Raw genomic sequence first — 13153 nt, forward strand, 5'->3', positions numbered from 1 at the left:
AAAATAATTTTTCAGTTTTGATATAAAAGAAGGAAAAGTCAGAGCATCTTTTAGAGTATTGTCAAGGCTGTTCCAGAACCTCGAGCCAGTGAAAACGAATGTATTTTGGGCGAGAATTGTACGTAGTAATGGTAAATGATATTAACTGGAACGTCGAGTCGGATAATTGTGTACCGCATCATTGCGACGTAAGATATTATCAAATATTTGTGGTAAATTGTTATTATAATATTTAAACATAAATTGACCCAACTGAAATGAATATAAATCATTTATCTTTAATGATTTATTATCACAAAACAAATTGTCAGTATGAGCATGAGAATTTAAGTTAGTGATTACTCTCAACGACTTTTTTTTTTTGCAATAATATTTTTTTTTTCAAAAGGAATTGATGCGTGTTGCCCCACACTAAAATTCCATAATTCAAATACGGTCAAATAAAACTGGAGTAAAGCATAGTTAATGTGGAAGATGGTAAAAAATATTTCAGTCTATTAGTTATACATTTTCGTGAAATTGTTTTACAGATAACATTAACATGATCTTTCCATGTAAGTTTATAGTCAACACAAATACCAAGAAACTGTATACTATTGACTTGCTCAAGAGGAATAGTATCGATAAATATATCCCCAGGCAGTATTTCTATTGAATTGCTGAAAATCATAAACTTCGATTTAGCAATATTAAGGGAAAATCTATTAGCCTTAATCCAATGAGAAACTTCTATCAATTCTGAATTCAGGGTACGTAGAAGAGTATGAGGATCAGGGTGGGCGAAAAAAAAAATGATTAGAATCATCCGCAAACAGCATAAACGATAATAATGTCGAAGATCTGTGAATATCATTGATATAAATTATAAAGAGCAGTGGGCCTAATAGACTACCTTGTGGAACACCACAATTTATATCTAACATCTGAGAGTTTATGTTGTTAAAAGTCACAAATTGTTTTCTGTTCGATAGATAGCTCCTGAACCACTCAAAGGCCTTCCCATGAATTCCACAATGACATAACTTGCTGGGTATAGTATTTCATGACTGATAGTGTCGAAGGCCTTGGAGAAGTCCAGGAAGATACCTACCATATCATTATGACAAAACCTGTCTAGTGCTTGTGTCGCTTTTTCTACAAACGAAAGTAGAGCATGTGATGTGCTATGGTTTTCACGAAGACCAAATTATGAATCAGTAAATATATGATTTGCTTGGCAAAAACTAGATGTTCTAACATATATAATTCTTTTTAAAACCTTTGAAATACTTTAGAGGAGAGAAATGGGCCTGTAATATTAACATCACTTTTATCCCCTTTGTAAACACTGGAACAACCCTAGTTATTTTCAATTGTCGGGTACAACACCAATCGAGATAGATAAATTAAAATGTGGACAAGGGGGTCAACGACATAAACAATAACATTTTTCAGTAAACGGTTATTAATACCATCAAAAACCAGAAATTTTCGTATCATAAAGACCACATAAGTCATACATTTTTGAAAACTTCTTCTCTATGAGTTGATACAAAGAATATTGAATTAGGGTTAGACGCACCTAAGAAGTCATTGAATGTTTTTCACGTCGGTTGAACATTCAGCGCTAAATCTTTACCAATTGAAGAGATACTCATTAAAAGTTTCAGCTATCAATTGACATCTCACTGATAACGTTACCCCATCTTATTTGTGTGATTTTAGGAGGATTTTCAGATTATTCATTACATTTTTGATAACTTTCCATGTATTTCTCATATCATGCTTTGAATAAATCAAGTTGATTTATATAATATTTCCTTTTTGTATTCGAAGAACATTTGTAAGAGTATTCTTATAATTAACATATTTCAATCTATTTTGCTCAGTAGAGTTATGCTTATACCCATTAAAAAAAAAAAAGATTATCATTTTTTTTTCCTGTTAATCCATCTTAAAATTGATTTTGTAATCCAATTAAGTCTCGGAATTTTTTAATCCTTTTTTTTTTATCTTACGTATTGGAATATGAATATCTAAATTCACATTTATTATTTGCATAAAATTATTAAATGATAAATTTAGATCTTCAGTTTGATAAACAGAAGACCAATCAACATTTTTTGAACTATTTTGAAAATTCTTAACATTTTCTTCAGAAATATACGTTTACTTTAATGATTTTCGGAATTGTTTGATCTATTCTTCATAACAGAAGATACAAATATGGGATAATGATTGGATATATCTGATAACACAATACCACCTGATTCCGGAGGAGAAATTTTATTAGTGAAAATATTGTCAATTAAAGTGGCACTAAATTCTCTGACTCGGGTGGGTTTTGAGATCATAGGCATAAAAGAGACGGACATTAAAGGACAAGTTCACCTTCATAAACATAAGGATTGAGAGAATGTAGCAATATTAGTAGAACACATCATTGAAAGTTTAAGGAAAATCGGACAATCCGTTCAAAAGTTATGAATTTTTGAAGTTTTTGTGCAGTAACCGCTGGATGAGAAGACTACTGCAGTGTGTGAATAACTTAGATGTCACATAAGGAAAATATAAAGAGAATTTCACAAAATTTCATCTTTTGAAAAAAAGTACACATTCCCCCGACTCGTTACCGACAAATGTTATGGGTAATATTATTCCCCCTGCCTTTAGAAAGAGGCAAGTCAAGTGCTCTTTTATTATGCGAAAAAAGTGAAAATATGTTGAATTTTCTTTACATTTTCCTGATACTGTTGTACGCATATGACTCACAAGCTGTAGTAGTCTCCTCATCCACCGGTTCCAACACAAAAATTTTAAAAATTCATAACTTTTGCATCGATTGTCCAATTTTCTTCAAACTTTCACTGCTGTGTTCTACTAATATTGTTGCATTCTCTCAATCCTTATGTTTATGAAGGTGAACTTGTCCTTTAATGATCTTGTGATATATTCAAAGAGTTGCACTTCATCAAATCAATATTGAAATCACCAATCAAGTACGAATCTTTATTTACAAATATTGGATCATTTAGTAAATCCTGCAAATAAATCATGAACTCATTGATGCTTGAATTCAGAGGTCTGTATATAGCACCAATCAAAATATTTTTACCATTTGGGATTATAAGTTCTGTGAAAAGTGATTCAACTATATTATTCATACAGTTAAGTCTTTTATGAACTAAGCAATTACATTTATTTGTTAAATAAATGCCGACTCCTCCGCCAATTCTCTCTAATCTATTATTTACAATTAAATCATAGTCAGGGATTACCACCACCACCCCATTTTTTCCCCCTTATCATTAATCTGAGGGGAAAACTGAATCTTTGGGAAAAACATGGGTGTTTTTAGGTGTTTTTATTATTATTTTAACGAGCAAAAAAAAAAAAAGAAAAAAGGGGGGGGGGTGGCTCCAGCCCCCACTGCCCCTATCATCAGCCATCCCTGTTCTATGCTCTTAGTTACCATGATCGGGCAACATTTTGTGACAGATATATTGTGTCAGACTTTTGTCTCTTTCTCATGTTTTGCCACTAACATTCCATAAGGCTATTATTTCGTACCATGAGGCAACCTGTTTGGCGGACACTTTGAAAGTTTTGATAATTTAACTTGCTCGCCTATGCTAGTGGAATGGAAATGATGGAAAAATCCTATGAATCAGATCAAAGAACAATTTTCACCCATTCATAAGTTAAAATCATAGGCATATCAGATAATTATTGGAGGTTAAACATTTTGGTGGCTATCTTAACAGGAGTTTATCAAGAGCTAAAAAAAAAAAACAAAACAAAACAAAACCAAAAAAAAACCTCTAGTCTGCAAGAGTTGCACCATCAAGATTGGAATCACGCACCAGTGAAATTGGGGAAAACCTTGAAAAGAACTTGAGCATAATATTATAGGAAGGACAGTAAAATAAGGTCCAGCCTCTGCAACCCGGTCTAACGCTAGCAATCTCTGATGCACAAAGTTATATATTATCATCGGCATTGTGTATTCATACAATCAAATTTTGTCTTTATCACCTTTATTTCATTTGATCATGCTGATATGCATGAGACGTAACACCATTTTCTTCATAACATTAATGTAATGACAAAATTACAACATTGTGAACATTGAGATCCCATATAAATAAAGTCGAATAAATCAATAACAGTCTATCCAATCAAGATTAAAAAAGAAACGTGTATATTGCATTATCAAATATCCCTGAGATTTTGTCAATAAGTGTATTATTATAATTATCATTGTTGTTGTTGTTATTATTATTATTATTATCAATATCGTCATCATCATCAGTATTATCATCATTATCATTAAAGAAAAAACAATGTGTTTCAGCAAACAAATTCTACAAAGAAGCTAGTGCAATGGCATACAACAAATCCACTTAACAAATCATAAAAATGAGGAAAATCATTTTACATAGGAGATAAGAAGGATCTCACAATATAACGAATATTGATATTTCATCAAGCAATATACGTGAGAGCTGTATATAAATCAACAAACAAACAAACCAACGCCGATGAAAACATAATCTCCTCCATTGGGGGAGGTGATAAACGTGAGTATGTGTGAGAATTGCCTCACTCTTGACACACACAGACACAAGTTTACATTTTATAGGCAAAATATAGCAGGGCCTATGTGATAGAAAGTGAACTGCAATGGCTGAAAGTGGTCGTCCGTAAGAGGGCCTATGAATACATTTAATAGGCTGGAAAGTGTTTTTTTTTTTTTTTTTGAATTATAGTGACTTAACTGGACAGTCTGTTTCCAAAAAGAAAAAAAAATACACATTAAATGCACACATACGCACACACACACACACACACACGATATATATATACATATGAAACATTGGCAATCAATTTTGATTTGAATTTATTTGGGAAAAAGAATAAATATCTTTTTAGAGTTTTTTACTGAAACAATGTATATTCACTATACTGGTGAGCTATTTCATGTATTGCTTCTGTATCAGTCCTGGTGAAAGTCTTAAAGGGAAGATAAACCCCAAGAACAATGTGGATTGAGTGAAAGCAGCAACATTAGTACAACACATCAGTGAAAGTTTGAAGAAAATTGGACAATCGATGCAAAAGTTATGAATTTTTAAAGTTTTGGTGTTGGAACCGCTGGATGAGGAGACTACTAGAGGTTATGACGTGTGAGTGGACTACAATATCAAGAAAATATAAAGAAAATACTACAAAAATCCATTTTTCATGAAAATTACAAATTCCATCAACTTGATATTGACATATGTTAAGGGCAGCAATTATTCCCCCTGCTTTCTGAAAGCGGTTGGTCCACTGCTCTTTCATAATTCTAGAAAAGTGAATTTTTGTTGAATATCCTTTATATTTTCTTTGTATTGGTGTCCACTCATACGTCATATCCTCTAGTAGTCTCCTCATCCAGCGGTTCCAACACCAAAACTTTAAAAATTCATAACTTTTGCATCGATTGTCCGATTTTTCTCAAACTTTCACTGATGTGTTCTACTAATGTTGCTGCTTTCACTCAATCCACATTGCTCTTTGGGTTTACCTTCCCTTTAACACTAAAACAATGGAAACTTGGCACTAATAGATAGCTAATGTTCGTACGTTGAACGCTGCTTCCTCTCCCATTTTCCATTATGTGTGTGTGTGTGTGTGTGTGTATAAATGATATATACATATATATATATATATATTATATATATATATATATATATATAATATATATAATATATATATATATATATATATATATATATATACATATATGAATTAATATACTTAATATATATATATATATATACATAATATATATATATATACATATATATTATATATATATATATATATATATATATATATATATAGAGAGAGAGAGAGAGAGAGAGAGAGAGAGAGAGAGAGGGGGGGGGGGGAATAGAGAGAGACCAAGGGGGGGGGGGGTGCGAGAAGCGAGAAGGCGTCCGACCGTGTACAGAACCAGTGTAGCCAGTTTAGCCACGTCCGTTGAACGCTTCACCTTCTCGCACTGAATATATATACACGGTGTATATATAAATACTGTATATATAATATATTATATATAATATATAATATATAATATATAATATATAATATATAATATATAATATATCATATATAATATATAATATATAGTATATATTATATAATATATAATATATAATATATTAATATGATATATGATATATGATATGATACAGGTTTTCCATGCCAGTCTCGTAGAATTGTCATTCATTTTCATCATAATAATGTGCATTCAAATTCGGATGTTTGTAACAGTGCACAGACTTTGGTCAAACGATTTCACGTTTAATCATCAAATTCGCTTTACCCATATTAATGGTCACAAGTTCAATTTCGGATGTAAGCATTCAATTTCGTGTTTGGGCATGGATTTCCAAGTTGTTTGGTCTTATTTATTTATTTTATTATTTTTTGCATTTGAGTTTTTTGTTTTTTTGTTGTTTTTTTTTTCATTTGGCGGTGAGTTGGCTCAGTCGGTCATAGCGCGTCTGTCTCACGATCCTATGGGCCCGGGTTCAAACCCAAGTCTGGACTCAGCAATGTTGTGTGTAAGCATACCGTCCCCTCTAGCAAGAGGCAAAACACTCTGTCCCTCGGATAGGACACAAAATGGAGGTCCCGTGTATATGAGAGAGTCACAACTCATGCACGTAAAAGATCCCGCTTCATTCATTCATTGCAAAGAGCAGGGTGTTTAACCCGGTGGAGTGGTCCCACCTCACATCCAACTGGACCCCATGGAAGACCAGCTTAATAGCTGAATATGGGCTATCCAGCCATCTTCACAGATGGAAATGTACAAACAAACAAAATTTGAATGAGCACGATAGGCTCCATAAGCAATTAAAAGCACTTTGAATTTTGTTTTTGAGTAAGCAATATTTACAAATGATTATTCAATTCGTAATGCAATTATACTTTGATAAAAATAAAGTAAAAGTAATTATGTCCATGCAGCTCAGCATTTAATGAGACTTACTTTTCATCATCATGACTAGCATTATTTTGTTCATTTGAGCATCCATATTCTTCTCTTTTGCTAAACATGTTAGGTAAACTTCAAAAAATCCTCATTTTGTAATGTCATCATCACATGGCTTTCTTTATCTCTAATCTACATCTTCATTTTCACTAAGATCATCATAAATTATTGTGTTTATGATTTTTTATTTGAAATCGTTATCGCAATTATAATCATATTGTTTTGTGATCTTCATTTTTAGCCTTATTTGCATCATCATGTGTGACCCACATGGTGGGCATTTTCAACATTCAGTAAATCTAAGGCCCTGTCACACCTCCGGGTAGCAAAATTTGTTCCCAACAAGTCACAAGCAAGGCTTGTCCGGAAAGGTGAGACGGGCCGGTGAGCATGCTCAAACCAGGGAGGTGGGAAATTCCCACATCCCTGCTCAAACTTGTTCTGGGTGAGTCGTGGGGATTGCCCGTAGATCAATCGAGAGGTCCACGCAGAACACCAGTAGAAGGGCCGTATCGGTAGCACCTCGCAAGCAACTCTCACGCAACTTGAACGTAACTAGAAAGCGAGTACTAACGTTATTATCCATTAGCACACGTCCAGCAGGTAAGACGAACGCGAAACTCGTCCAAATCCTTGTCTGCCCGGAGAAATTATCCTGCGTGCTGGAAAATCCATACACGCAACAAGCCCGTGCTGGAAAATCCATACACGCAACAAGCCCGCGTAGCTTGCCCGAAAGGTGTGGCAGGGCCTTCAAAAACGCAGTATACAAGTAATGTTTACGGACATCGTATAGGCCTACAGATTTGATTTGAATGATCCTTTTATGAACTTGTTTGCCCATATGCGAATCTGAATACTTGGAAATAGCTGGAGACAGGTAGAGACGAAGTTGAATAACCACTTGTCGAAAATGTATTTGCATTCCATGAATGTTATAAAATGCGCAAATGCGAAATCGGTTGCCAAATTAGTCAATTTGAACGAAAGACAGAATTTCGATGCATGAGCAAATTTGATAAATATAAATGCTTCTTATATAAAATAAAATGAAAAAAAATGAAAGTGGTCGGAAAAACCTTTATATACACGTACACTCAGAAAAAAGGGAAGTTGACTTTGTCAGGTTCTTATTTCTCATAGAATATTTGACTGAGAATTAATGTATTTATATACTATATTAAAGATAATAGATTGGCCATCATTTTCGGATTAATTGATTGGCCATCAACCTGGTAGGCTAATAAAAAGGGAAAATCTATGCACAAGTAAACGAATTTGTTCACTTATTGTTTATATATATATATATATATATATATATATATATATATATATATATATACATACATAATACATTAAATATATTTCGGATTAACGAACCTTCGGAATAACGAACCCTATTTCATTTTCGGATAAACGAGCCTTCGGAATAGCGATCCGAACTCTATTTCATTTTCGGATTAACGAACCTTCGGAAAAATGCCACAAATGTTCGGATTAACGAACCCTTTTTCATTTTCGGATTAATTGATTGGCCATCAACCTGGTAGGCTAATAAAAAGGGAAAATCTATGCACAAGTAAACGAATTTGTTCACTTATTGTTTATATATATATATATATATATACATACATAATACATTAAATATAAAATATATTATATTGGTTCACAACAGTAGTAACTAAGGAAACTCCATGAAAGATGTTGTTTTAACAAAATTTTGCCCAAAGTCAATGGCAGATTCTATTTTGAAGATGGTATATTAAATCAAAATAAAAGATATACACGTATACTGTATGATGTTGTAAATAATAGATGTCCAGCATTTTACTTTACAGTTTACACACTCTGTTTGACACATTGAATCTCTTTTATACTCAACTCCAGACTTTATAAAAAAATAATGGGTGCGGTTCGTTATTCCGAAGGATCATTATTCCGAAGGTTCATTAATCCGAAACACACAAATTCCCTATACCTACAGGTTCGTTAATCCGAAAATGAAAAAGGGTTCGTTAATCCGAACATTTGTGGCATTTTTCCGAAGGTTCGTTAATCCGAAAATGAAATAGAGTTCGGATCGCTATTCCGAAGGCTCGTTTATCCGAAAATGAAATAGGGTTCGTTATTCCGAAGGTTCGTTAATCCAAAAATGAAATAGGGTTTGTTATTCCGAAGGTTCGTTGATCCGAAATGAAATAGGGTCCGTAACGAACCTTCGGAATAACGAGCTTTGTTTCATTTTCGGATTAACGAACCTTCGGAACAACCTTATTTCATTTTCGGATAAACTAACCTTCGGAATAACAAACCTTATCACATTTTCGGATTAACGAACCTTTAGAATAACGAATCTTCAGAACAACTATTCTTCAAAATAACGAACCTTTGGACTAAAGAACCTTCGGCATAACGAACTGTAACCTATAAAAATACATCATGTACCTGTATTTACACATTATTTCTTCATGGGTATGTATTTTGACCTTCATTTTGGGTGGAATGGTGTAAAGGTATTTTGTATTGCTCAATTTATTCAAAGTATTAAAAAAAAGTTAACACTGCATGCTCATGTGCAACACAAGGAAAATATCATGGTTAATTTCGTTTCAAGCATTCACATATGAGCACTACTCAGTCGACTGGGTATATTTTTTGTGAGTTCAAATTTCCAACACATCACTCATTCCATACTTTCAAAGACAGAAGAAAAAAAAAGTTAACTCTGTATGCTCATGTGTTACAAAGAGAAACTAGATATATCGCTACGGCCACTGATATGCCTCCGCCATAATGCATCGTTCTCCTAATAGGTCTATAGTACAATGTCTTGACAATGTGTGATGACAGTTTCACACAATTGGCAAAATATTAAAATGACAGGTTTGCCACAAATGTGCTGAATGTTCACTTTCCTAGAACTAGGTTCAATTGGATGAATGATTAAAATGTCAGAGTGCAGGTATTTGGGGAACTGATGATTTTTACTTGACTTTTGACCCTTTTATAAGTTTATGCATTGAGTAATTTTCAAGGTATTGAGAAAAAGTATAATTTCAGTATCAAATGGGAAAATAGCATTATCTAAACCAGGCCTTTGACCTTTGACCTCACAGTTCCAAAGAGAATCACTGTTCGGTTGAACATGCATAAATATGTAAGTTTCATGATGATATATACCTTGAGTTACTTTTGAGATATGGAGGAAAAAGTGCAATTCAGCACTTTCACTTGACCTTTGACCTTTTGGCAAGAAACTTCCCACAGAATATATATTGGGTAATACATGCATACATCAAGTTAAAACAAAAACAAAAACCTTCAGGCATATTGCATTTTAAGAAAAGTAGTAATATTTTGAGGAGTTGACCTTGACCTTTGACCCCCTGACCTTTGACCCAAGACCCCAACTTCCCTAGATAATCACTGCCCATCGGTACAAGCATATATACTAAGTTCCATGAAGATACCTTGAACCATTTGCGAGATATGGAGGAAAACATGAAATTTCGATTTTTTTTTTCACAAAATAACCTGTGACCTTTGACCTTTGACCCTGTGACCCTAAAATCCACACAAAGTATTATCCCCCAAGGATATACCCTCATACCAAGTTTGATGTAAAACCACCACACGGTTCTTGATATATCGACAAAAACAAAACGGGACGGACGGACGTACGGACGGACGGACGGACGGACGGACGGACGGACGACCCGAAAACATAATGCCTCCGGCCACTTCGTTGCGGAGGCATAAAAATAACATCATGGTAAATTTCCTTTCAAATAATCAGAAATAAGCTCTATATTTTTGTGAGTTCCCATTTCCCAAACATCACTCATTCCATACTTATCAGAGACAGTATAGACATGCATAATAATGATTCAATCATAATGAATTTTATGAAATCCACATTTAATTCCTCAATATCTGTTAGAGGAAAAGAACATGATCCAATTAAATGAATTGGCAGATTAGGATGAAATATGAATATATGCAAATTTTAAATGAAATGTGTATTCATCAGTACTCTTCTGTTACTTTTAAAATATTCTTTTTGTACATTATGATATGCATAATTTTTATCATTAAGATACTGAATGTACATAATTTCATATCTATCACAATACTGGATAATTTCACATAATTTTTTTTTTAACAATGTTGAATTGAAAGCTCTTATCAGTTCAGTGCCATGTAACAGGAATGACAAAGTCTCATACATAGAAATGTATTATCTTTTACTATAGTATGACTTTTCAAATCTCCAGATATACACATGGACTATTTCACTTGAATGTATGGAGTACATGACGTTGTTCCTGGTGTTTTTGTTATTTTTTTTTTTCACAGGATGGGGGAGATGGCTGCTGATTGAAATATCCCTTCTTCATGTTTTCTCTTATATCATTACTGGTATACCACTATCAAATCCTTCAAATCATTTTCCTTCCCAGCTATAATACCTATGATTATTTGCCTTTTTTGTTGCTTAACCATAATATTATGACTGTAAGACTTCTGTGCCTTAATGTTTCCACAGGTGCACGTCATGAGTCCAATCTCCATGAATCATACAGCCCACGAGCTAGATACTAAGCAAACAAGGCCCATGAGCTTGACATAAAATAAAATAAGCCCATGAGCTGTACAGTCCACCAGCTCGACACTAGGCAAAGAAGGCCCATGAGAAGGATATTACATCACAGTGTCAGTCTTCTGGGCCTTTTTTTGCCTAGTTGAGAGCTACACATTGTAGTTGGCTGTATGCCTTGTGGGCTGTATGACACATGGACCTTTTTTAATTGTCTAGCTTGTGGGTGTCCAGTTTGCGGGTGTCCAGCTCGTGGATGACCATTTTCACACAATCCCTGCAATTTTTATTGTATGTCAGCAATTGCACTAAATCTTGAGACAGTTATGTATGTTTGAACATATAAAATTTGGTACATGCAATTTTTAACTCAGCCTGAAAAGAAGTGAACACATTCATCCAGTTCATTGCCTTTATTAGAGTGCACGTAAATACAGCTACCGGTATATATCAACTGGGAGAAAATACAATGTAGTGTAAAATCAGAAATTTTCACCCATCTCCAATATGTCACAATAAGCAGGTGTTCAGAAAAAACAGGAGCACAAGGTTGAATAAAGCTTCTTCCTTACTGACTAAAAAAAAACAAACAGGAATGTTCCTATAATTAACCCCTCGAGCATGGGCTGATTTTGCTATAACACGCATTTCCCATAGACACCTGCCCGAGTATACTTGGGACTCATCCTCAACGGGTTAAAGACCTCTGGAGCATGGGGATTCATGGAGTGGGAAGGTGGGCCTGGTTCGATTATATTTGAGAGTCCCCCTAACAAACGGTGTACAGCTTTATAACCGATGTTAAGTACATACACATGTTAAGTACACACACAGTAGAAGAATCTTGACTAGAGTCAACCATAACAGACATTTGTGCACTTCCATGCACATAACAAGAATTCGCTGACATGGCTGATGAACGATATTCATGGTTTCAAATGTACCCCGCTGGGCAGTGAATAAAGACCCATTCAATTGGATCACCCATGTTTTCCCACACTGGCAGTATGAAAATGGTGTATACATGTGCTATTCAGAAGGAAGCTCTTTGAAAGTGCAATCATAAATATATATATACGTAAGTCAATTTTTGCAGCTTTTTGAATTTTCACGCAGTATTTCCAACCTTCTCAAATAGTGACACCATATTATAAGTTTGCATTCTGGGGTCAGGATGTAAGAACCCACACAGACATTTTTACATTGAGCTCTGTGTAATGCAATCAATTGGGTGCATAGAATATCGAAACTCGTTCTTGAGTGTAACACTTATATATGGTCCAACATTATTGTTAATATACAGAGAATTCACTCACACATACAGACAACTCCTTTGTTTAACAAACCACATTGAATTCATGATACCTGAGGGAATTTCCAATTAACATCTGCAATACTAATTTTACATTTCTGCCCTGAGATTTTCAGAGAATGTAATTCAAATCAGAGCTATGTAACAATCATAGCAAATTCAAAACCATGCTTCATGATAGCACTTCTTGCTGATTTTCACTTTTAAAAATCAACAT

The sequence above is a fragment of the Diadema setosum genome, chromosome 2 (assembly GCF_964275005.1).
Source record: "Diadema setosum chromosome 2, eeDiaSeto1, whole genome shotgun sequence".
Classification (NCBI taxonomy): domain Eukaryota; kingdom Metazoa; phylum Echinodermata; class Echinoidea; order Diadematoida; family Diadematidae; genus Diadema; species Diadema setosum.